The sequence below is a fragment of the Tamandua tetradactyla genome, chromosome 24 (genome assembly GCF_023851605.1).
Source record: "Tamandua tetradactyla isolate mTamTet1 chromosome 24, mTamTet1.pri, whole genome shotgun sequence".
Classification (NCBI taxonomy): Eukaryota; Metazoa; Chordata; class Mammalia; order Pilosa; family Myrmecophagidae; genus Tamandua; species Tamandua tetradactyla.
The window spans coordinates 12,721,912-12,745,296 of record NC_135350.1 but is presented as its reverse complement, the minus strand read 5'-3'; the positions used below and the strand labels follow the sequence as shown (position 1 = coordinate 12,745,296).

Here is a 23,385-nt window from a genome sequence, read left to right as displayed (position 1 = left end):
TGAAATCCTCTCCAAAGATGGAATGTATTAAATTCAATATAATCATCAATACTAAGTATCACTCTCAGTCATTCACTCATTATGAAATCACATGATGTTTTGGATTTGTTTTAAAATATGCCAGCAAACAAACAAGACTGAAAAAAGTACTGAGGGTAGAGAGATGAAATGAAATGGACAAAAAGGATGATGGAGCATGGGCCTCATTTTCTCTCTCTTTGCACATGTTAAAAAAAATTTCCATAATAAACCTTTTTTGAAAGATGTTTCACTGTGGAAGAAAATATCTGCATGAATAATTATTTCAGTGAAATATCTGATAGGGCAACAGCTCAAGAGTTTCACTCAGAGCCACAGATTTCTGGCAGACAGTTTATAGTGGAACTTTTAGTTGGAAGTATATAAATCATGTAAAACAGAATCTCCAGACCTCAATAAACCTATTGGTTTATTGATGGTCAAAGTAGAAGTGAACAGACTAGATTTATAAGGAATGACTTACTAACGTAAAATAAAATTCTACAAAGTTAATAATATAAGTAATAGTAATATAAAATAAGTATATTCTTTACTAAATTACTAATTATAAAGGTAATAGCATGTGGCAAAATAATGACCGTAGCTTTAATATTGATAACCACAATATTTATTGAGTGCTACCTTGGTGTGTAGTAAAACCTTTACCATTTAATCCTCCTAATCATGAGGCAGTGTAGGTAAAGAATAATCTTCATTATGTAGATGAGGAAACAGTCTTAGAGGTTAAAAGTAGCCTCATTTCGCTCTTTTCTACCATAGCAAATTTTAGAGAGAATAAAAGGTGTATCTAATGTGTTGTTTTATAAATAACATAAGAATTCCTTTGCTCTCCTGCTGAATTAAATGGTCAATGTGCAACTGTGCAGAAGAACATTGTGTGACTATGAAAGGATGAGAGGAAATAGTCTTCACCTTCATGTTTCAACTCTCCTATTTTGAAGACCTGGAACATTCAATGCCTCTTTGCCTCTTTGAAAATACAAACAAATGTTACACACTACTGTAAACTTGTCCATATACTTACTTAGCATTCTTTGTCTCACTCATTCAATATAATATAGATCCTGGTTTTGGTTGGATTAATGGTATTACTTGCAATTACAAAGCAGGTTAAATGAATGTCTTTATATGTGCCTATCACTCTAGTGATTAAAGGATAAAATAACGTGCCATGAAGAACCAAGAAAAGAACAAAAACCTTCCTTCTGTATTTTTCCTATAATTTTTTCAATGCTAGAATAACAATCCTAATGCACTGTTAACTTCCTGGGAAGGACCATTCTCCTTCCCCCATGCTTTCTACAGCACTCTTTATAAACCATCAATTCAACAGCTATGTCAACTGTCAATCAGGTTGGTCACAGAATTTGAGAAATGCAAAGGACCCTGGAAATGAAGCCTACCCTCCTCATAGGGGTCTGATGACATTAGTTGCTCATAGTCACTCATTACAGGCCATTATTCTGTGTATCACTGCACATGGTACATTAGTCAGGACTACCCAAAACTGTCCTGGCCCTCATCTAGTGAGTAGCCAAACACAATTTGACTTTCCAGGTTTTATTTGACTCACAGATGGTCAAAAAACGGGAATTGACATTTGTTTAACTATAAGAGCAATCCTAAAAATCAGGTGCTTATTGCATGCTGTATAAATCTTCAACCTCTGGTGAAATCCAAATAATGCTTTGGATTAGTTTAGAATTAAGCTTCGGTACCTCTAAGAGGGAGTAAGTTAAGGAAGCATTAACTCTTACCTCTTCAACTGAGCAATCAAAATGCATTGTTTATGGTTAGATGTATGCTTATTTTTCCATTTTAATTAAAATACAAAATTTTCTTCAGCAAACTGGGCAATTTAAGTGGATTAAATTTGTCTTTCTTTTCTGGCATCTCTGGGGTAAAGGTTCAATTATAGTCAGGATGAATAATGACCTGCCACTAACCCACTTACTATTTAACATGGAAAGATTACTTCCTTAATGTTTCAGTGATAACCCAATAATATTTCATATTCCAGCAGGCCTCCATAGCTAGGCTTAAGTGATACTCTACTGTTTGAGTCCCAGAGACTGACGGACTTGATACGCAGTTTATGTCAACTAGACTACCACTAGATGCCCATAGTAGTTGTAATTTGCAATTACAGGTAATTATTGATTTCTGGATGGTATGGAATCTTCTTGTTTCACGAAATCTTCAGTTGTACATCCTATAGCACAACCTTTATCTGTAGGTATTTAATAAATGCTTTTCATGATGATGATTATGGCATTATGATTATCAGGTAATCAATCAAATAAAGATGGCCCAAACATGAGCTTTGAATTTGTTGTGCTTGTATTTATCCCTTGTCCCACTTCCACTTCCATCAATTGCAGCATTCTTATTGATCTGGATTTCTCTACCATCTTCCTTATTTCAAAACATTCCTAGAGTATGCTTTTTCTATCTTTACCAGAGTAGCTGAATGAGTCTTTGTATAATTTGTTCTATCCAATAACACTTCTGAAGTGACATACATAAGCTCAAATGGTCTTTTCCTGCCTTTTTTTGTTTGTTTGTTTCAACTCAGGGGATTCCACTGAAACCAGTACTTAGCATGAATGTCTGTCTTTAGCAATCGTATCAAGATTTCTGCCAGCTATTCCATACACCTTAAAGAGTGAAACAAGTCCATCTGGGAAGGAAGAAACTTTTACCTTGGTAGCATTTCAACATAAGATAATTACTAAATGAACAACACTTAGCAAGATAGCCTGAGCCACCTCCCAACTCTTTCATTTGATGTCTAAATCCTGTACACCCCTAATAAGAAAAGAGTTGAAAGTGAAAATAAACCTGGTATGGGCTTCTGAGGGAGAAAAGAAAAGGAGACCTAAAGCACTCCTCCCCCCCCCCCACCCCCACTTTGGCTGATATCTACTTATACTGCAAAAAAAAGTTTTCATGTTCTATATTAGAGAAAATGAACCTGAGACCGAATGCCTATTGGTGAAGCCACCTCCAGTTCCTTGCCACTTCAAGATAGGAAACAATTCAAGGTTCTGAAAGTAATTTTGGGCCACAAGTTAAACTGGGTCCCAGAGACTGATGGACTTGATACGCAGTTTATGTCAACTAGACATAAGTTGTATAACACTAGATGCCCATAGTAGTTGTAATTTGCAAAGAATACAAAGGAAGTTTGTTTTTGTTTTTGAGAGGCATCTTGAAATTGTAATCTTAGAGTTCTAGTCAGTTCTGGATATTGTCACATTTATGAGGTTTAACCAAGAATTCAGTCAGGCATTTTTGCATTTTATGCAAAAAAAAGTTTATGCATGAATAAAAAACTGGAAAATTTTCAGCAGTTTTTATTCATGCATAAATTTTACCTGGAAATAACTATGTGCCCATATATTCTGTTAAAGGATTATTTTGTGACTAATAATGGAAATCAGTACATAACTGATAAAAATGATAGTGACTTTATTGACAGCAAAGCTTTGTAAGCTTACTATCAACAGATAATTGTAAGACAAAGCCATGACTGAAGAAAAGCGTGTTACTCTAATCTGTTATGCTTCATCCAGGAAACCAAAGCTTCTGCTTCTTTGATTTGCAAACACCTATTTTTCGTTCTGCTTGTTCTAAGATGCTAATTTAAAGTTCATACTTTCTCTGCATTTATTTTAAAAAGTGAGAAGACCATTCTTTTGTAAATCTGTTTTTCCTGACTTTGAAGTAGGCCATGATCAAAGCAGAGTCACATTTAGTACAGTCAATTCAAAAAAATGGCTACATTTCTATATCCAGACAGTATACCCTACTTAGAACAGACCTAATATAGAAAGTTGCCTGTGAAAACATCTTTTATCACCTTGTCACCCTTTTTTAACTTATTAAATCCTGTTTTTTTTTTATGGGCTTTCTTTCTATAACTAGAAATAGGATCTTCAGAAAGGAAATATGTTCAAAATGTAAAAAAAAAAAAAAGAAGAGAAACAAACAAATTAAACAACCCACTTGAAATATGCAGTAGCTCCAGTACTTGTATTGGCAGAATTATAAATTAATTCCCTTTGTTTTTTTTTTTTTAGGTAGTTATTTAACAGCTGATGAAAAATGCTGACATCCATTTACTCATTAAAAATTTAATGATTTGATTCCCAGACCATGCACTCAAAAAAAAAATTAATGAAATTTTATCATATTCATTTGCAGTGTGGTTCATAGGCTATTGGATGAAAAAAAAATAGTAAGCCATATTTTATGTAAGAATAAATTCTGCCTCTACCAATCTAGATGGAAAGGCAAATAATAATGATAATAATTACATGGTAACACATGATTATGGAAGAAACAGGAGAAAATGCATGTTATAGATAGGAATATTTTATTAAAAAGTGAAGGAGATATTATTGTTATGAGAAAATACCTATGGAAAAATGGGCTGGAGGTGGACCCAGAAGACTAAGAGGACAAATGGATAAGAGGAAAGTAGGGACACCAGGATAAGATAAGTCGGGGAGCATATCAGACTGGCTGCTTTGGGTTGGGGATGGCAGACTATAAATTTGGCAAGGTAAGTTAAATTTGGATTGTGAGGCGCTCTGAAAAATGCAGAGGGTGAGAGCTATATCTCGGCCTCAGGGTTGCAATTAATTGTGAGGTATGGGGCCAGTAATTTGTTACTACTAATAATTAGTGAAATGAAATGTGTGGCTTAATTTCCTTTTCTTTCCTTCTTCTTGCTAAATAAATAAGAATAGATTCACTCCTATCCATCCCACTATATGCCTTGAGTGGAGAAGAAGGGAGAAGAATTATTGCTAGTGGCACCTAGAAAAATCTAGGTGGAGAACTGCCGATTTAAGTAACGGAGGGAGCAGAACAAAAAAAGGTGTGTACAAAGAGAAACTTGACGTAAATTATTTCTATTCTAGAGGGGACATGTGGCAGAAGTTTGGTTTTATATAAGTCAATGCATATTCCCCACAGCCCATGGTTGCAGCATTTTACTGAAGTAGGTGAATTGAAAGAGCTTCTCTAATGAATTGCTGCTCTTCACAGGAATTATCACATGGGACTACCTTTACTTGTTCATATATTTATGAATGAATAGTCTCCTGTACAGAGGAAGTTACAGCCAATTGCTAAACCACTCTTGGCTAAAGCTGAGGTTTGATTCAGTGACTCTAACTGCCACTTTGAGAAATGTCAATGTCAAGTGTAAAGCATTGCATCTCAGAGAAATGTAAAAATATTTTTTGATTTAGAACCAAGGTTAGAACCAAAGCTTATAGAGGCTACTAAATCAGTGAAAAAATTAAAATCCATTCTTTATTTCATAAAACTGACAATTTTGTATCTCCTTAGCAAGAATATAGCTTGCCACTGTTACAGAATAAAAATATAACAACAAACGTGAATGTTATTAATGGACAAATCTCTCATGTCAATGCAAACCTCTTCCCATCTGCACCGCTAAAATAATTTATAGTTTCTGTTTTTCTTGGTTCTCAGTTACTCTCATCTGGACTTGAGCGCGGTTTGCACTTCAAGTTAAAATTTTCTGATAATTATTTTATATAATACATCATTACTGATACTAATTATAGCTAAGCATTGAACTTTAGTGGCCATTTAAAAACAGTAAATTCTATATAGAACAGGCCGCATGTAGGTGCAAAAGACGTGGAATCCCAAAGTCAGTTCCAGCAACAATTCAGTTTCATTGTGCTAATTTCCTTGAAGTAATGCCCTCTGTTCTAATATACAAAAAGCTTTCATCTGAATTACCAATGAAGAAATGCCTACATATGAAGATCATTTCAAACTATAATAACAATGCAGAAAGAATACTATATTCAGCAATGACTCCTATTAAACAAGAGCATTGAGTAACTTCCTTGACACCATCCAAAACTTCACCCCATACAGTCTTAAAATACAATCATGGACTTGTATCAAGGCAGCTGGCTTACATCTTTGTTTAATCTCATCCACTCTAATGATCTGCTAACCATAGAAATATAAAATCTCAGGATTGGAATACACATTAGAGCTCTTCTGAACTTCAGGCATCCTGTTAAGAAAATTTCTGGCTGATGGTCACCTTGTTTGTGCTGAATGTAGAAACAATGCTAAAAGGAATCTGGTGTTCATCATTGGTCATGTGGTACAGGGAGGGTTCCTCACAAAAAGACCCACATTCGAAAGGTACTTATCCTTCCCATTTCTTCCCAAATAGATATACAACAACCCTTAAAACAAATAGATCTCATACCTTAGAGCCAAACATAAAAATCTGTTTCCTGCTTGTGTTTATCCTGAAGAAGGCCCAAATGTTTTATAGATGATACAATTATCTGAGAGCTGGAGACTAAAACCAGAAGTGAAAAATCACTATGAAAAGGATATAAATATTCACAATGAAATGCAAACAGGATTTCAGGTTTAAGACAAAGTCCAATTCAGACAGAGAATTTTCCTAGGTTTAAACTAAAACTGAGAAAGATGACAACCACATAGACAACTATATAAACAAGCATAAATATCCAGATCCGTGAGTTCTTTAGACTCAAGGGCTACATGTCACATTGAAAGATGACTCAGTTCTGTTGCAGTTTATTACCACCTTACATTTGCTTAGGCTCTAATTTACACTTAATGGCTCATATAAAGAAGCTAGGAAATAAAGTCAAGGAAAAAGTTACATATTTTCATGTTAACTACTGGATGATTACAATAAGTTATCACTAACTTCTCCCTAGATTAAAAATTTCCAAAAAGAGGACAGGGAAGCAATGAGAAGCTATATTCAAGTGGCTATTTATGGAAAAGGGAGAAAATAGCTCAGAAGTGATGAAAGTTTTATCATGGTATAGCTCACAGATACTCTTTTGTTAACTAAATGAAATTTACATTAGAAATTAAGCTTTAGTTACAACTGGCAAGAACAAAAAGAAATACATTCATAAGTGAAAATGACAAACATTTTTTCACCCATAATACTGAATTACCTAAGCATGAACTACAAATTTTATTTTGTTTTTAAAAATAATGTGGCATAAAAGTCGGACGCAAAAAGATAGTCTATGATTTTGCTATTGTGACCTTGGTAAAGGTAAAGTAATAATATAGAATATAGGGGACCTAGAGGTGCACAGAAGCTACAGATGGGTGAATGAATAGCTAATGAGGTTGAACTTAATGTAAGGGAATGGATAGAAGTGAAGGCAGTTCATTAGTGGGTTTATAAGTAATATTGCCATATTGAAAGTGAACACGATTGAAAGGGGTTGTATAGAAGCATACATTTCACTAATTAACAATACAAATATAAATTCTTACAGAAAACTACTTCAAAAGTTGGAATCTCGTACAAAGAGTCAATAATAGAAGGATATAGGAGGAAAATTACTACTGCATGCTATATTCTATATTTATCAGGAAGACATTAACAGTACTGCAGGAGTAAATAATTGGGGAGGGGGAAAGGAGTTAAGAGGAGGTTGGATTATTTGGTAAGGGTGTGCTGATGGGTTATTTTTCTCTTTGGACCAATGAAAATTGCCTAAAAATGAGTGTTGATGATTGTACAACTAAGTGAGGATAATGTGAAACATGGATTGTTGATTTTGGACATTATACATGATGCCCAATGGATGAAAGTGGCTGAAGGATACACTGACTGAGAAGTAGACTGGCAAACTATGGTGTACACATATGACAGAATATTGTATGACTACAGAAAGGAACAAAGTTGTGAGGCATGCAATGAGGTGAATTAACCTTGGGGACATTATGTGGTGCAAAATAAATCAGAACCAAAAGAATAAATATTGTATGGTCTCTTTTAGGAAATACCTATAGGAAAATTGGGGCCTACATTGTAAGTCACATTTAGTCTAGAGCGGTTAACGTTATTTCTAGACTTTGAGATGCTGTGCTACATAAATATAAATCCTGATATCTTCCTGTGTGACACCTAAGACTCAGAGTTGGAGTGCTGCAACTCTGAATGTCAGCATTGCTACATACAACGACTGTTAAAGAAACTGAAAAAGAGATCAGGCTTCAATCAGAAATGAGAGATAAGACCTAAAACCCATGGGGTCGGGACTAAGATAAACTAGAATTCAGGGGTAAGGAAGACATTGTGTGTATTTTATAACTTCACCTATTGTACGAGACCAAAGGAACAAAGAAACGTTTTGTCCAAAACCTAAATTTTCTGTAGCACATAATCTAACTCAACCTGTCTGGATAGATCATTTAACCAACTCAAACATGTGAAGTCCAGTATGTGACTGAGAGCTTGTATTTCTGTATAGCTTAAGGTAATACCTGGATCCATCCCAGAGTATGTTGAGCAGATAACTAAAATGTACTGGCAAAGTCCCCTGAGGGATGGGAGAAAAAACATGGCACTACTAAGCTTTACCACTGGAGAAACACTTGATACTGTCTCAAACATTTGGGCCAAATCAATAGGCCAAGCCCTTGAACTTGATGCTTGCTTTTGTGAAGCTTATTTCTGTGGTACAGTACCTAAGCCTACCTACAGTTGTGCCTAAGAGTTATTTCCAGAAAACCTCTTTTGTTCCTCAGATGTGGCCTCTCTTTCTCTTCCTCTAAGGCCAACTCTGCAAGTAAAATCATTATCTTCCCCAATACATGGGACATGAAATCCAGGGGTGAAAGTATCCCTGACAATGTCAGACATGATTCTCAAAGTGACCCTGGCCCTGGCACCATGGGATTGACAATGCATTCCTGAAAAAAGGGGGAAAAAGAAATGAAACAGAATGAGGTATCAGTGGCTAAGAGAGTTCAAATAAAGTCAAGGGCTATTCTAGAGGCTACTCTTACACAAACTTTAACTAGATATTACTAATCATCATGGTTTGCCAAAACCATTCCTGGAAATCTAAAGAACACCTAGGGCTATCTGAGATTCTACAAAATTTTCACATACTAAGATTACTTCCCAGAAACCTACAACCCCCAGACGCGTTCCTAGGCCAGAAAAGTCCTGAAACTCAGAAGGGCCAGCCTCTCCAGAACATCAACTAATTCCATCCCCCTATCCTGTATTGTCAACATCCTTTCCAATGTGAAAAAGTGAGAATAGGCATAGCCCTAATATCCCTATAGACTGGGAGAAAGATCAAAGGAGAAGGAGGAGTTATAACAGAGAAGATAGGATTTAACAATGAGTATGATTGCTGAATCATTATATTGATATTTCTTTTAGTCTCCAGTGTCTTGGAGCAGCTAGAAGGAAGAACCTAAAATTGTGGAACAGTAACCCAAACTCTGAAATCTGTTCTATAACTATCTGTCACAGTGTAGTTTGAAATTTATTGCTTTTTTTGTATATATATTTCATAATAAAAAACATTTAAAAAATTAATTAAAAAAATGTGACATATTTTTGGATCAGGTGTTCTGATTACTCCATCAAAATCTGAATGCTCATTTTGTGATATAAAGGGTTTCAGAGACTAAGATATGGCCATCTTTAGGGGACCATTACTCAGTTTCCTACATGGATTAACCTGCATTACTATGCAAGTCTAAAACCACTATTTCATTGCAACACATAGATGAATGCTACAGATGCCAAACTTTCACATTCCTTCCTGGCTTACAAGCTCCAACAATAGCTTCTTTCTTCCAGCTCAAGAAAGTATTTTAGAATGCATGGGCTAAGTCACACTGTTAGAGATTGTCTGGAAGTCACTAATAAATATGTAACTCACAAATGTCAGTACTTGAACTCTTATTAGCAACACGTAACATTATATACCTCATAGTGGATTAAATACCAATCCATTTTTTTAACTTTAAAATTTCCAGTCAAATGTACAGCTTATCAGAAATTACTAATACATATTCAATTTATCCCATTTTAAATTGCCATCTCTTCCATACTTCCTTGCAACCATACCTTATTTTGTATATGACCATTCTTTGAATTTCAACCTTAAAATTTATGTAACTGGCTACATCAAGTATATTTTCCTATTTACAGTAATCTGGCTGTTCTATCCTTCACCATTCTCATGGCTAAAGCCACAAAGAATGGTTTCCATGGTGCAGTGATCAAATACCCATCCTCATCTCAGATGGCCTATTTAGCAGTAGAATGTGATATAAATGGCAACTCCTTCTTTTCTGAAACACTTCTTTAACTTGGTTTCTGAGACATTCTTGTTCTTGTTTCTTCTCTTACTTCACCATATATTCTGTTTTGTTTCTCCTTAAATTTTGGAGGGTTCCTATGAAGGCTTTGAGTCATGTACCCCAACACAACATGTTTTTAATCTTAATCCATTCCTGTGGGTATGAATCCATTGTACAGAGGACATTTTGATGAGGTTACTTCAGTCCAGGTGTGGCCCATTTATATCGGGATGGGTTTTAATCCTATTACTAGAGATTTTATAGAGAAGCCATGGGGAGCAGCCAGAAGCTGGAAGTCAACAAAACTTGCAAGAGAAAGGAGAATACACTGCCATGTGTGTTGCTATGTGACAAAAAACCTTGGGTGCTGCTTAACATAGTACATTACTCAGAACAGACCTCTACGACAAAGAATGAACAAAATGACAATAATGCTGAGGCTGAGAAACCCAGGACAAGAGAAATACTGAAAATAAAAATCAAGTGAAGAGAAATTGACAAAAGAGAGTATATGTTGAAATTTTTTGTAATTGCTCAGAAAAAGAAGACGACATTGAAAGAAAATGTGATACAGCTTCAAAAACTGTGTTCACTGTGTGGGTTGACATTACTTATGGTTCAGATGCACTCAGGCTGAATTGTTTCCTACTGATTCCAAACACAGAATAACACAGAATAACAATGAAATTCTTGTTTCGAGTTAACCATTCTATTTACCATTTAAAACATGATAATACACAAGTGATTTGGGTCAGTAGGTTATTCCCTTTGCCATGCTAGAATTAGATTCACTTCCTACTTGCAGGGAACCATAGTTCAGTTGCCTTGTAAGGCATGAACACAGAGAAAAAGGCACAGAAGCTGAGAGAAAAAGCTATAGAAACAGAGAGGAAGCCACTGAAACCAGAAGCTAAAAGCCACGAGACTGAGAAGAGAAGGGAGAGACCAGCAGACCACCCTGTTCCTTGTGACATGAAGAAGAGTCAAGAATAGTTGGCAGCTGGTCTTCGGGAGAGAGCAATGCCTTTGGGAAGATGGTGCCTTGATCTGGACACTTGCATGGCCTCAGAACTGTAAGCATGTAAACACATAAACCCCATTGTTAAAAGCCAACCCATTTCACTATCTGCATTTCAGCAGCCTAGCAGACCAAACAACTGCCAAGACACAGTACTCAATTCACAGTTTAGAATTTTTTCTTAAAGTAGAATTCCAGTTATTTCCAGTCACCTCTTCATTGACCAGCCTTATACTACAGCGTAATTCCACGATGGCCAACCTTACTTAGCCCAGGAAGGGGCAATGTTATCAAACTTCATTAACTAACAGAACTCAAAGTTCTTATCTTGCTTTTAATATTCTCTCCCAAGTTTTAAAACATTTAACCATGAAATGAAGGCTTTTACATTTAACAAAGATTTCTGGGAAATACTTTTAAAATCAAGAGTGGGAATAGCTCTGTTTTGTAATACTTGGAATGGTATAAAGAAAACAGGTGCTATATGATAATTATAGATTATAGATTATGATAGATTATGCCAATTGTAGTGAACAAATCAATAGTTTATTTTTATTAGCTACTATCATGTTTTTGCTCACACTCAGTTTTGCATGCTGAACAAGTTGAACCGAAAGCTGCTGCTTTAGTGTGCCAATCAGTTTCTACAGAGAACAAGAGTCAAACCTGTCGGAGTGCCTAAAGCTGGTCTAGGAACCTTTTATCTCTGTATTTGTTCACAACATTTCCCACAGAGACTGCTGCTTCACCTTTTTTTTTCCTGTTCAGTTTTCAGCATCACAGGTTCAAAGTGAGGAACACTGATTAAAAAAAGACCTTTTGGAGAAAAATACCAAGGAGGATCAGAAGACATGGAAATTAAGAGCATAGTTTTCATTTCTTCAGAAAGTGTAAGGGGGCTTCCTTCTATTTTAAAAAAAAATTTCTTTTTACTAGTAGGCTGTAAGCAGAGGAAGAATTTCTTCTTCACTTGCATGTCAGGTGAATACTTGGATGTAACTAACGCAACTGGAATTTATAAAGCATGGGTTTCAAGAAAGGAGATTCTCAAAATAATGCTGGCTATGGCATCCTTTTCTTCACTTTCTGAAAGAAGAAAAAATGCTGAGGAAGGGAAGAACATATATCTGATTTATCATTTCTTTAAAGCGTTCATGCATCTTCTCATATTCCCAAGAATAAGTTTCTCTTTAGGACTGCGAATTGTGAGAGGATGTGCCCTTTACATTACTCATGCTTGGCCAGCATGCCACACGCACACGCTATGCAAACAGATAACGATTACTCCTTATGAAACACCTGAGCCTTTGTTTTTGCTACTCTATTTTCCTCTTATGTCAAGACCAAATTACTGAGCATCAAGACTTGAGAGTAACAATTCTTTATGTTAGCTTACAGAGAGGTTTCCTATCAAAAAATAAAATTAAATCCACAGTGTTTCAAGTGTTTACTCAAGATATTTCCTTGAGTCTGAAACATTTTTTAAGCAATTTGAGAAATGTTAATTATTGAATATCAACAGGATATACCTCTTCAAGTAGTTCTTTAATACAGGAATTTACCGCTTAATGGTAGACACACAGTTGAGCCCTGACAAAATTCACAATTGTGTGTCATTGCAGGCCACTGAAACAGAATGTGTTTCAACTTGGTCAAAAGAATAAGAACATTTGTTTTTGCTGAGCAACTTACTGTATTTCAAGTGTTCAAATACTTGATATATAGTATCTCATTTATTTTTCAAAAATCCCACAATTATCCCCATTTTGCAGACAAAGAAACTAAGGAACAAGAAGTTAAATAATAACTTGTATGAGGACTCATAGCCAAGATTTAAACCTGCAGGCTGGTGTCAGAGGTGGTGCTCTTAACTACTACATTTTATTCTTAACTAGAATGTTATACTATTTCTCAGTTGGTCCTTTTAATAGTAGTGGTTTTATCCCCACTTTTCTCAGCCCCTCTCAACCACTATCACTATTCTGGCATTCAAAAATGTAATCATTTATACTGCAATTCATCTTTTCTCCAAGAAAGTATTCCTTGCTTTAAGTCCTATTCATAATACGATTGATTTTCTTAGAGAGAGATACCTCTTTAAGAAGAAAAACTAAAAAATTATGACCTTGTTTAACAAGTCAAAGTCCCCAAAGAGAGTATTTCCAAGAAAGTACTAGCTTGAGATGCTCGGGTTGTTTTGTAAGCTAACCAACATGTTCCCTTTGTCACTTAACGGTAAGATGTGCTGGAAGCTCTTTGCCACGTGACCCAGATGTTCTTCCTACTTAAGAATGATTTATTCTGTAGATTCAACTGGCCAAAAGGACATACAACAATCCTGTGCTTCAGAATCCTAAAATTTAATATAGCAAAACTGCTAAGTACAAGACTGTATATAAGGGAATGTAAATATTAAAACATAAAATGGAAAATTTACATTTTTATATATAGCAGGCAATCTTCACTATTAGCTAACTACCTTGTCTATTTACATATGAATGTCTTTAACTTTTAAAGATTTGGCGTTTTCTATAAGATGGTCTAAAAGGCTTTCACATAGTTCAAATTATTTGCCCTCTGCCTAATTCTCTGGAATCAAGTCTTATAACTTCCCCTGGATCATCCTGTGCTACAGCCATAATGTGGTTCCCAAAAGATTTCACGCTCCTTTGTCACACTTCACACTTGCCAAAAATACATGTGCCATTCTCGCTACCTTAAATGCCCTTTCCCTTCAACCCATCTTTGCAATTTTTATTGAGCTCTGTGAAAATTTTCCCTAACTGTTTTTGGGTCAAGTTTTCTTTCTCATATACCTATTTAGTACTTATTTCTTAGCATTTCACATATAAGTTTACAAGTCTATCTCTCCTTCAAAATCTGTAAGAGTGAACTGTGTCTTACTTAATTTTGTATGCTCAGGGACTTATACCAGTGTTGACCTTAAATGAGCCCCTAACAAGAATGAAATATTAGATGTTTAAAGAATGTTGCATTTTGGAAATACTTTAAGGGAAAAGGAAAAAAATATTCCTGGTAGACTAACTAGAATAATCAATGCTCAAATCACCTATGAATCTATGATGCATATTTTAGCAGAAAGAATCCTACAAATTTATGTGAATTTGATTCTATTGATTTAGAAAAAAACTCTTTGAAAACATGATGATAATCTACAGAGGCATGGAGTAGCATAATATATCAGCTACTGCTCAAGAATGTTGTTGGGAAAGCACAATCTAATTTCTTTAGATTTTGAAGGCCAGAGACCAAGGTATTATTTCTTAGTGTAATAGTTTGCATAAATTAAGCCAAAAACAGAATAAGCAGGTTTAAAGTGAGATTGGCTCTCTGTCAACATGCTTTCTTCTTGATAATAATACCTTCATTTGCAATCAATAAAATCTGTTATTGGCTGATAAATATTCCATTAAAGATATTTGCTGATAAAGATTCTGCACAGGCCAAGTTTAATATGAAATCAATAAAAAATAATGCCTAAAAACATGAAAATATTTCAATTAGAAATAAAACATGCTTGCTTTGATCAGGATTATCATATAATCCAAGAAAACTATAAGATATCATTTGGTGTCTATTAATAGATAAAGACTGATCATATTTGAAGCAGGTGAGGAAATGGCAATGCAGGCATTCATCAACTTTGCTGCTAGGGAGGTAAAATGATATACCCTTTGGAACAAAAATTTGGCAATATTTATCAAGAACTGTAAAAACATTCATATCTTTTAAACCTGCAATTCCACTTCAAAGAATCTGTTTAAGGAAATGATATCAGTAAAGACAAGAGAATCACTGCAGTAAAACAGTGAAAAAGTGAACTAAATTCCTAAGAATAGGGGAGTAAACTATGATATATTCTCTCAAAGGGCTATAATACAGCCATTAAATTGATGCAAAATTTGTATGATTTTTAGGGGCTCCCAGTTTAATATGCCAAGCCCTCAGTCTTGCCCTTATGAAACTTATTTTTGCAATGATGAAGCTAAGCCTACTGTAATTACACCTAAGAGTCACTCCTAGAGAACTTCTTTTGTTGCTCAGATGTGGCCTCTTTCTCTAAGCCAACTTCTACAGATAAACTCACTACCCTCCCCCTCATGACTCTGAGGGGTATAAGTATCTCTTTCAATGTGGAACATGACTCCCAAAGATGATCCTGGCCCTGGAACAATGGAATTGAGAATGCCTTCTTGACCAAAAGGGGAAATAGATATGAAACAAAGTTTCAGTGGCTGCAGGATTTCAAATAGAGTCAAGAGGTCACTCTGGAGGTTACTCTATACAATCTTCAGCCACATAATTGCAAAAATTGCCATAGCATGCCAAGCCCTAACCAGTAGTATTCCCAGAAAATCCCAAAGAATGCCCTGGGTTTTATCTAAGACTCAAAGTTTTACTTAGGAAGTTTATTTTTCAGACACTTAAAACCTCTAGATTGTTATGCCAAGATAAGCCCTGAAACTCAGAGGTAGCAGTCTCTCCGAGAACATCAGCTACGTTCATGCCTCTATCCTTTCCAACATGACGAAGTTAAATTGGTCATTATCTAGATATCCCTGGAGATTGAAAGAATGATCAAATGAGAGGGAGGAGCCATACCTGAAAAATTAGGATTTAGAAAATGATTAGAACTACTGAATCACTCTATGAATTTTCTTTTTAGCTTCTAGTTTATTAGAATAGCCAGAAGGAAAAACCTGAAATTGTTGAACATAATTCGGTAGGCTTGATCTTTGATAGTGATTGCATAACTATATAGCTTGTATTGTGTGACCATGTGATTGTAAAAACCCTGTGACAGACACTCCTTTTATGCAGTGCATGGGTAGATGAGAAATAAAATAAAGGCATGCATGCAAAGTAAATAAATACATAAATAAAGGCATGTGTAAAAGAAAATAATAATAACAAGTCAGGAATATGCTGAAAAATACCCCTATGTGAACTATGGACAATAGTTATAGTATTTTTATAATCTGTCATCAATTTTAACAAACGTAACTACTGTTAAAAAATAGTAAAAGTACAAAAAAAATAGTGTTATCATCAACTTTGACAAATTTTCCATATCAAAGCAAGTGCTGGTGGGGGGGTGGTGTGTGGGATTCTGGTGTTTTATGCATGATTGTTCTGTAAACCCACAACTTCCCTAACAAAAACAATTTTAATTGATATGCTTTTTATAACTTTAAAAGATGCACTATAAAACAATAAATAGGGAGAAAAGCAGGATGAAGTATCACTACAAATTGTTGGGTGAAATACATCCCTAAACTTGTAATAGTTATCACTGTATAGCAGGAAAAGGTACGATCCATTTCTCCTTCTTCATGTTCATAAACTTTTTCGCGATGTGTTTAAAAGTGAAACTTTTGAAAAATGAAAATAGAAATAAATTTTAAATAATAAATGTATTTCATTTAAAAGTACAAAGTGTTAACCAGCACACCAAATGTTTTTGTAGGTATTCCATACATTTTATATAAATTTACACAAATTTTCTTCCATATACTTCTGCGTATATCTTATTGGAAGCAGTCATCCGCCATCAAATCTACTCGAGTCACAAAGAACAGAGTTTCAAGCATTGGTTGTTACATATGAGCTCTATGACCTTTAGTAATTTGCTTTACATTTCTCAGCTGAAGTTTCTGTGTTGAAAAAAGTGAGGAAAATAATAGCTACTTCTGAGGCTTATTGTAAGTCATCAAAATCGTAAACCTGGCAGCATCACTTAATCCATGGTAGCTAATGTTATTGCTTCTTCGAAAAGGTAGGCATTATAAAAATAAAAATAATCAAATCAAACTCTGGTTAGTTGGGTCTTTATCGGTCCAAGAGATTTCAAATTCTTTGTTCAACCATTTTAAAGTCGTAAATGATACCAGAATTCTCCAGAATTTGATATTGGCCATCCATGAGTGCATGAATTTAAAACAGAATAAACAAGCAAAACAGCACAACCCAAGTTTAAAAGTAAATAGTTTTTCTGAAAAGTCATTTTGGTAGCTCGGCTTATATAGGGAAAAAATATTATGAAGCTATAATCTGACCATCTTATTCTTATAAAAATTCCCAGTACAGGACACAGGTCATAAGTTTCTTAAATGGCATGAACAGGTCACTCTTGCAGTGAACTGAAAAGTACTCATGTACCTAAAAATGGTATGTTGAGGAAGACTAAAATAAGGAAGAGTAAAAGCAGAAATGGCTACAAATAAGTCTTCTAAAATAGATATTTCTAGAAGAAAATGCTGAAAAGAAAATACAAACAAAAAAATATTATGGGCAGATAACTTTTTTTCCTTTGACTTGTTTATGGCCATTTAATTACTAGAGTAGCAACAAAGGAATTAAACATAACCATTTGGCTGATTCCTGCTGCAGTGAAAAGGCCAAAGGAATGTTAGTAAAATCAACATTATCGCAATCATGACATTAATGCTGTGTAGTGCTCATCCTTTCCACAACAGAATTTTTTACAATGAAAATGCTATTATTAGAAAGTTTCAGAGTTAAGGGAGTCTGAACTGAGAGATCATAGTACATAACATGACGTTAATCTGCCTTGGAGGTAAGAGGTATAAAAACAAGTCTGGCCACAAAGCTAAGATCTCACCTACCTTAGACTTGTAAGAACAGTGTCATTTCTTTGACATTCAAAGAGCATCAACTTGCATCATACAGACAAGGCCCCACCATCTGACTATACTGAACCAGTTTCTGGCCAAGAATCTGAACTCAATTCCACACCCCTGGTATGAGATAAACCTGACTGATCGTGGCACATGTTCTCCAGCTGCCCGACTTGCAGTGTATCTTTTGCTTTAGGACAACAGTAGCAGATGGTTTTAGTCATGGCTTCTACCCATGACTTCCCCTAGATCTTTAGATAGCTTTTCCAAGGCAATCTATGCAAAAGTCAAAAGGAGTTGGAATTATGAAAGGGTGTGGGGATGTTCTTCTTCTCAAAAATATCCTCGTCTGGCCAGCCGTTCAGCTGAGCAGGAGCTCCACTCACTCCAACAGGCCAGCAGCAGGGACCTAAGTGGTCGTTCTCAGTGCAAAGTAGCTCTGATAGAGAGAGTGTTAGCTTCCAGAGTGGTATATGAATGCCAGAATCCTAATCTTTATCTTTAGAGTTAAATCTTTTCCCCAGTTACAAACCCTTTGGCTAAGTACATTCTGAGGCTTAACAGTATATAAAATTCCCTGTAGGGCGGTGCGACAGTGGCTGAGTGGCAGATTCTCATGGCAGATTTTCTGCCATGCTGGAAACCCAGGTTCAATTCCCAGAGCCTGCCCATGCCAAAAATAAATAAATAAATAAATAATAATAATAATATGGAATATATAAATGGGGCACGAGCAGCCTTCCGTGGCTGAAACCAGGCTTTGTCTTCAAGACTTCTCATCCATGATTGTGTATGATAACAAAAGAAAAGCAAGTATCTGTCTATATGACACCAGAATGGCTTGATTCCTTCTGGGTTTTGTTCTGTTTTGTTTCCATTAAATTGATGAATTCCTAGGGTAAAGTGACCGAATCTAATAATTCTGCCACTCCCCCACAAACATATTTTATTTTCCAAGGCTAAATGATGAGAGGAAATGTAGAAAAAAATAGTTTCTATTTATCTAGTGTTTGAGTCTTGAATGGTGTGAACTTGTCATTCAACAAGTACTAACTGTGTACCTATTGTGAACCAAGCACTGTTTCAGGCTTTAGGAATTCATCAGTGAACAAAACAAAGAAAATATTGTGTCCCTATGGAGTTTGCATGTCCGAAAACAGACAACAAATAAGAAAAATAATAAATAAATAAATGTCATATGGGAAGACAAAAATAAGGCAAGGCAAAGAGAAATGGGCTAAGAAGTGATTGTAATATTAAATGGTGTGGTCAGGGTAGCCTCATTAGAAAGTAAATTTGAGCAAACACATGAAGGAAGAGAGGGCGTATGGAAGGCAGAGAATGCCTAAGATAGTGCATAATCCACGCGTGTAAGCCAGACAAGAATTATCTTCAAAGCTTAAATTCACCAGATGCTGCCCATTTTGTCTTTGGAAAATTCATAGCCATGAGTATATTGAGATATTCTTTTAGCATATATCTATATATGTGTATCTGGATAATAATTTCTGCTTTTTGGTATCTTTGCATGTGAATACAATTATGTCTGCATAGTCATAAATATCATTCAGAATGAAAGCATCTAGACTATGATGAAGAAAGTTTACTAATTTTTATAGGTAACCAGTGTTTTATTTAAGGTGTAATTATAATCATAAATCCAAGTTACTAGGAAATCTCTGAACTTTTGAGTTTCTAATACCACCTCTTTTGGGAATTAAAGTAAACATTTCTAATTTAAAAGACAATAGAAGAATCTACTATGGTAAGGTTTTGAATTAAGACATATTTTAAAGTGATATGACACTAAAGATGAATTTATTTTATCTCTTCTTACAAAAAAAGTGATACTGTTCTTTCAGGTTTTCCTTTTGCAAGCCCAAACCTGAATATAGAAAGCAAAGGCGTTTCTTCAACTGCCAGGATTACTTATCAACCGAAGACTAAGTCAATTTTCTACAAGCGCATTAATTTCACTTCACTAGCAAACTGCTTTTTAGGTTGCAATAAATATATAATTCTTGACAAGGACAAGGAAATGGGTTCTCAATTTTTTTTTTCATGAGTCAGCAGGGCAGTAGAGGGCATGAGTAAAGTGACTTTTTTTCTGTTTTGGGGTCAATTTATGGTCATTTTTCTTTTTAGAACTTTTTATTTTGAAATAATTTCAAATTAACAGTAGAGTTGTAAAAACAATACAAAAGCCATACAAAGTCCCAACATACCCTAAATCAAAATACCCAGATTCCACTTGAAACATTTTGCCACATTCACTGTATCTTTCTTTGAATCTATCTGTCATCTATCTACCTTTCTATCTGTCTATCTATCTATCTATCTATCTTCTAAACATTTGAGAGTAGGTTGTATCACAAATGATTTTTTAATGTACACTTTTTCTTAAAGCACAGAATTTTTTTAAATGCTAATGAAAATTAATAAAAAATGACTTTTAAGAATATAGCATAGCAACTGTCTGTTTTCAAACAAAAATTAGGTTGTTTACTCCAGTAGAGTTTTTATAACTCTACTGTTAATTTGTTGTTTACAAATTAGGAAGTTTGTAATTTTCCACTGAGTAATAACACTACAAACACTAATAACTGATTCTAATTTTAGGAAGTAATTATAAAATAAAAAAAACATAAATACTTCAAAAATAAGCTATAACCGTTTTATATCTTACTAATGCAAAGATAAACCTTTAAGAAGAAAACAAAATAAAACACCTCTACATCCCTAACACAGCCTCTCTGAAAATCTACAAGTGTATCTTCACATCCTTTCAGAGTTCAAAAGGATCTCTGTGTGCATGTGGGAAAAGCCAAGACTATATCAATAAATGTAAAGTAGAAGGATGGGTTCAAGTGAATTTCAGAAGATGTACCTGTAGCCTTTAGAATATAGGCATTTTCTTTACCTATTTTTTATTAAAAAGTGAGATAGGTTTTTGGGTGATTTTTATTTTCTACTTGATGTATATGTAGTTTATATACTACTAACATAGATATTATTTCTATAATAAGAAAATAAAAATATAAATCTGAGAGAGAGCAGGAGTGAATACTAAAGACTGTAACAAACTTAAATTGGCCCTAGTGATTGACCAAAAATATCAGACCCTAGACTGAGAAGAGGTAACTGAAAAAGGGGGAGCGAAGATTGGAATCCTCTAGAAGGACAAACCATTAACTTGCCTTTGCTCCCTTGGTGGCTTCTGTTTGAAGGTCTCCTGAGCAAGTGTGTGTGGAAGGTGGTAGGAGAGGAGATGCCAATTCTCCTCTAACTTTCTATTTTGCTCCCTGGTGCCATGGAAAGAGAATTAAGGGGATCCCAGAGGTGCTAATGCCTGTACACCTGTTCACATTTTTTTTTTATTAATTAACGGAAAAAAAGAAATTAACCCAACCTTTAGAAATCATACCATTCTACATATGCAATCAGTAATTCTAAACATCATCACATAGATGCATGATCATCGTTTCTTAGTACATTTGCATCGGTTTAGAAGAACTAGCAACACAACAGAAAAAGATATAGAATGTTAATATAGAGAAAAAAATAAAAGTAATAATAATAGTAAAAAAAAGCAAACCAAAAAAAAAAAACCTATAGCTCAGATGCAGCTTCATTCAGTGTTTTAACATGATTACTTTACAATTAGGTATTATTGTGCTGTCCATTTTTGAGTTTTTGCTGCACAGTCTGTATCCCTTCAGCTCCAATTACCCATTATCTTACCCTGTTTCTAACTCCTGCTGGACTCTGTTACCAATGACATATTCCAAGCTTATTCTCGAATGTTGGTACACATCAGAGGGACCATACAGTATTTGGCCTTTAGTTTTTGGCTAGACTCACTCAGCATAATGTTCTCTAGGTTCATCCATGTTATTACATGCTTCAAAAGTTTATCCTGTCTTAAAGTTGCATAATATTCCATCGTATGTATATACCACAGTTTGTTTAGACACTCTTCTGTTGATGGACATTTTGGCTGTTTCCATCTCTTTGCAGTTGTAAATAACACTGCTATAAACATTGGTGTGCAAATGTCCGTTTGTGTCTTTGCCCTTAAGTCCCTTGAGTAGATACCCAGCAATGGTATTGTTCGGTCGTATGGCAATTCTATATTCAGCTTTTTGAGGAACCACCAAACTGCCTTCCACAGTGATTGCACCATTTGACATTCCCACCAACAGTGGATAAGTGTGCCTCTTTCACCGCATCCTCTCCAGCACTTGTCATTTTCTGTTTTGTTGATAATGGCCATTCCGGTGGGTGCGAGATGATATCTCATTGTGGTTTTGATTTGCATTTCTCTAATGGCCAGGGACATTGAGCATCTCTTCATGTGCCTTTTGGCCATTTGTATTTCCTCTTCTGAGAGGTGTCTGTTCAAGTCTTTTTCCCATTTTGTAATTGGGTTGGCGGTCTTTTTGTTGTTGAGTTGGACAATCTCTTTATAAATTCTGGATACTAGACCTTTATCTGATATGTCATTTCCAAATATTGTCTCCCATTGTGGAGGCTGTCTTTCTACTTTCTTGATGAAGTTCTTTGATGCACAAAAGTGTTTAATTTTGAGGAGCTCCCATTTATTTATTTTCTTCTTCAGTGCTCTTGCTTTAGGTTTAAGGTCCATAAAATCGCCTCCAATTGTAAGTTTCATAAGATATCTCCCTACATTTTCCTCTAACTGTTTTATGGTCTTAGACCTAATGTTTAGATCTTTGATCCATTTTGAGTTAACTTTTGTATAGGGTGTGAGATACAGATCTTCTTTCATTCTTTTGCATATGGATATCCAGTTCTCTAGGCACCATTTATTGAAGAGAGTGTTCTGTCCCAGGTGAGTTAGCTTGACTGCCTTATCAAAGATCAAATGTCCATAGATGAGAGGGTCTATATCTGAGCACTCTATTCGATTCCATTGGTCGAAATATCTATCTTTATGCCAATACCATGCTGTTTTGACCATGTGGCTTCATAATATGCCTTAAAGTCAGGCAGCGCGAGACCTCCAGCTTCATTTTTTTTCCTCAAGATGTTTCTAGCAATTCAGGGCACCCTGCCCTTCCAGATAAATTTGCTTATTGTTTTTTCTATTTCTGAAAAATAAGTTGTTGGGATTTTGATTGGTATTGCATTGAATCTGTAAATCAATTTAAGTAGGATTGACATCTTAACTATATTTAGTCTTCCAATCCATGAACACGGTATGCCCTTCCATCTATTTAGGTCTTCTGTGATTTCTTTTAACAGTTTTTTGTAGCTTTCTTTATATAAGTTTTTTGTCTCTTTAGTTAAATTTATTCCTAGGTATTTTATTCTTTTAGTTGCAATTGTAAATGGGATTCGTTTCTTGATTTCCCCCTCCGCTTGTTCATTGCTAGTGTATAGAAATGCTACAGATTTTTGAATGTTGATCTTGTACCCTGCTACTTTGCTGTACTCATTTATTAGCTCTAGTAGTTTTGCTGTGGATTTTTC

General features: G+C 35.1%; 1 protein-coding gene across 5 annotated transcripts in view; it reads right to left on the bottom strand.

The window, feature by feature from the left end:
- ELOVL6 (ELOVL fatty acid elongase 6) overlaps positions 1–23,385 on the bottom strand; it is a 161,497-nt gene that overhangs the window by 70,062 nt on the left and 68,050 nt on the right. The gene's annotated exons all lie outside the window — the stretch shown is intronic.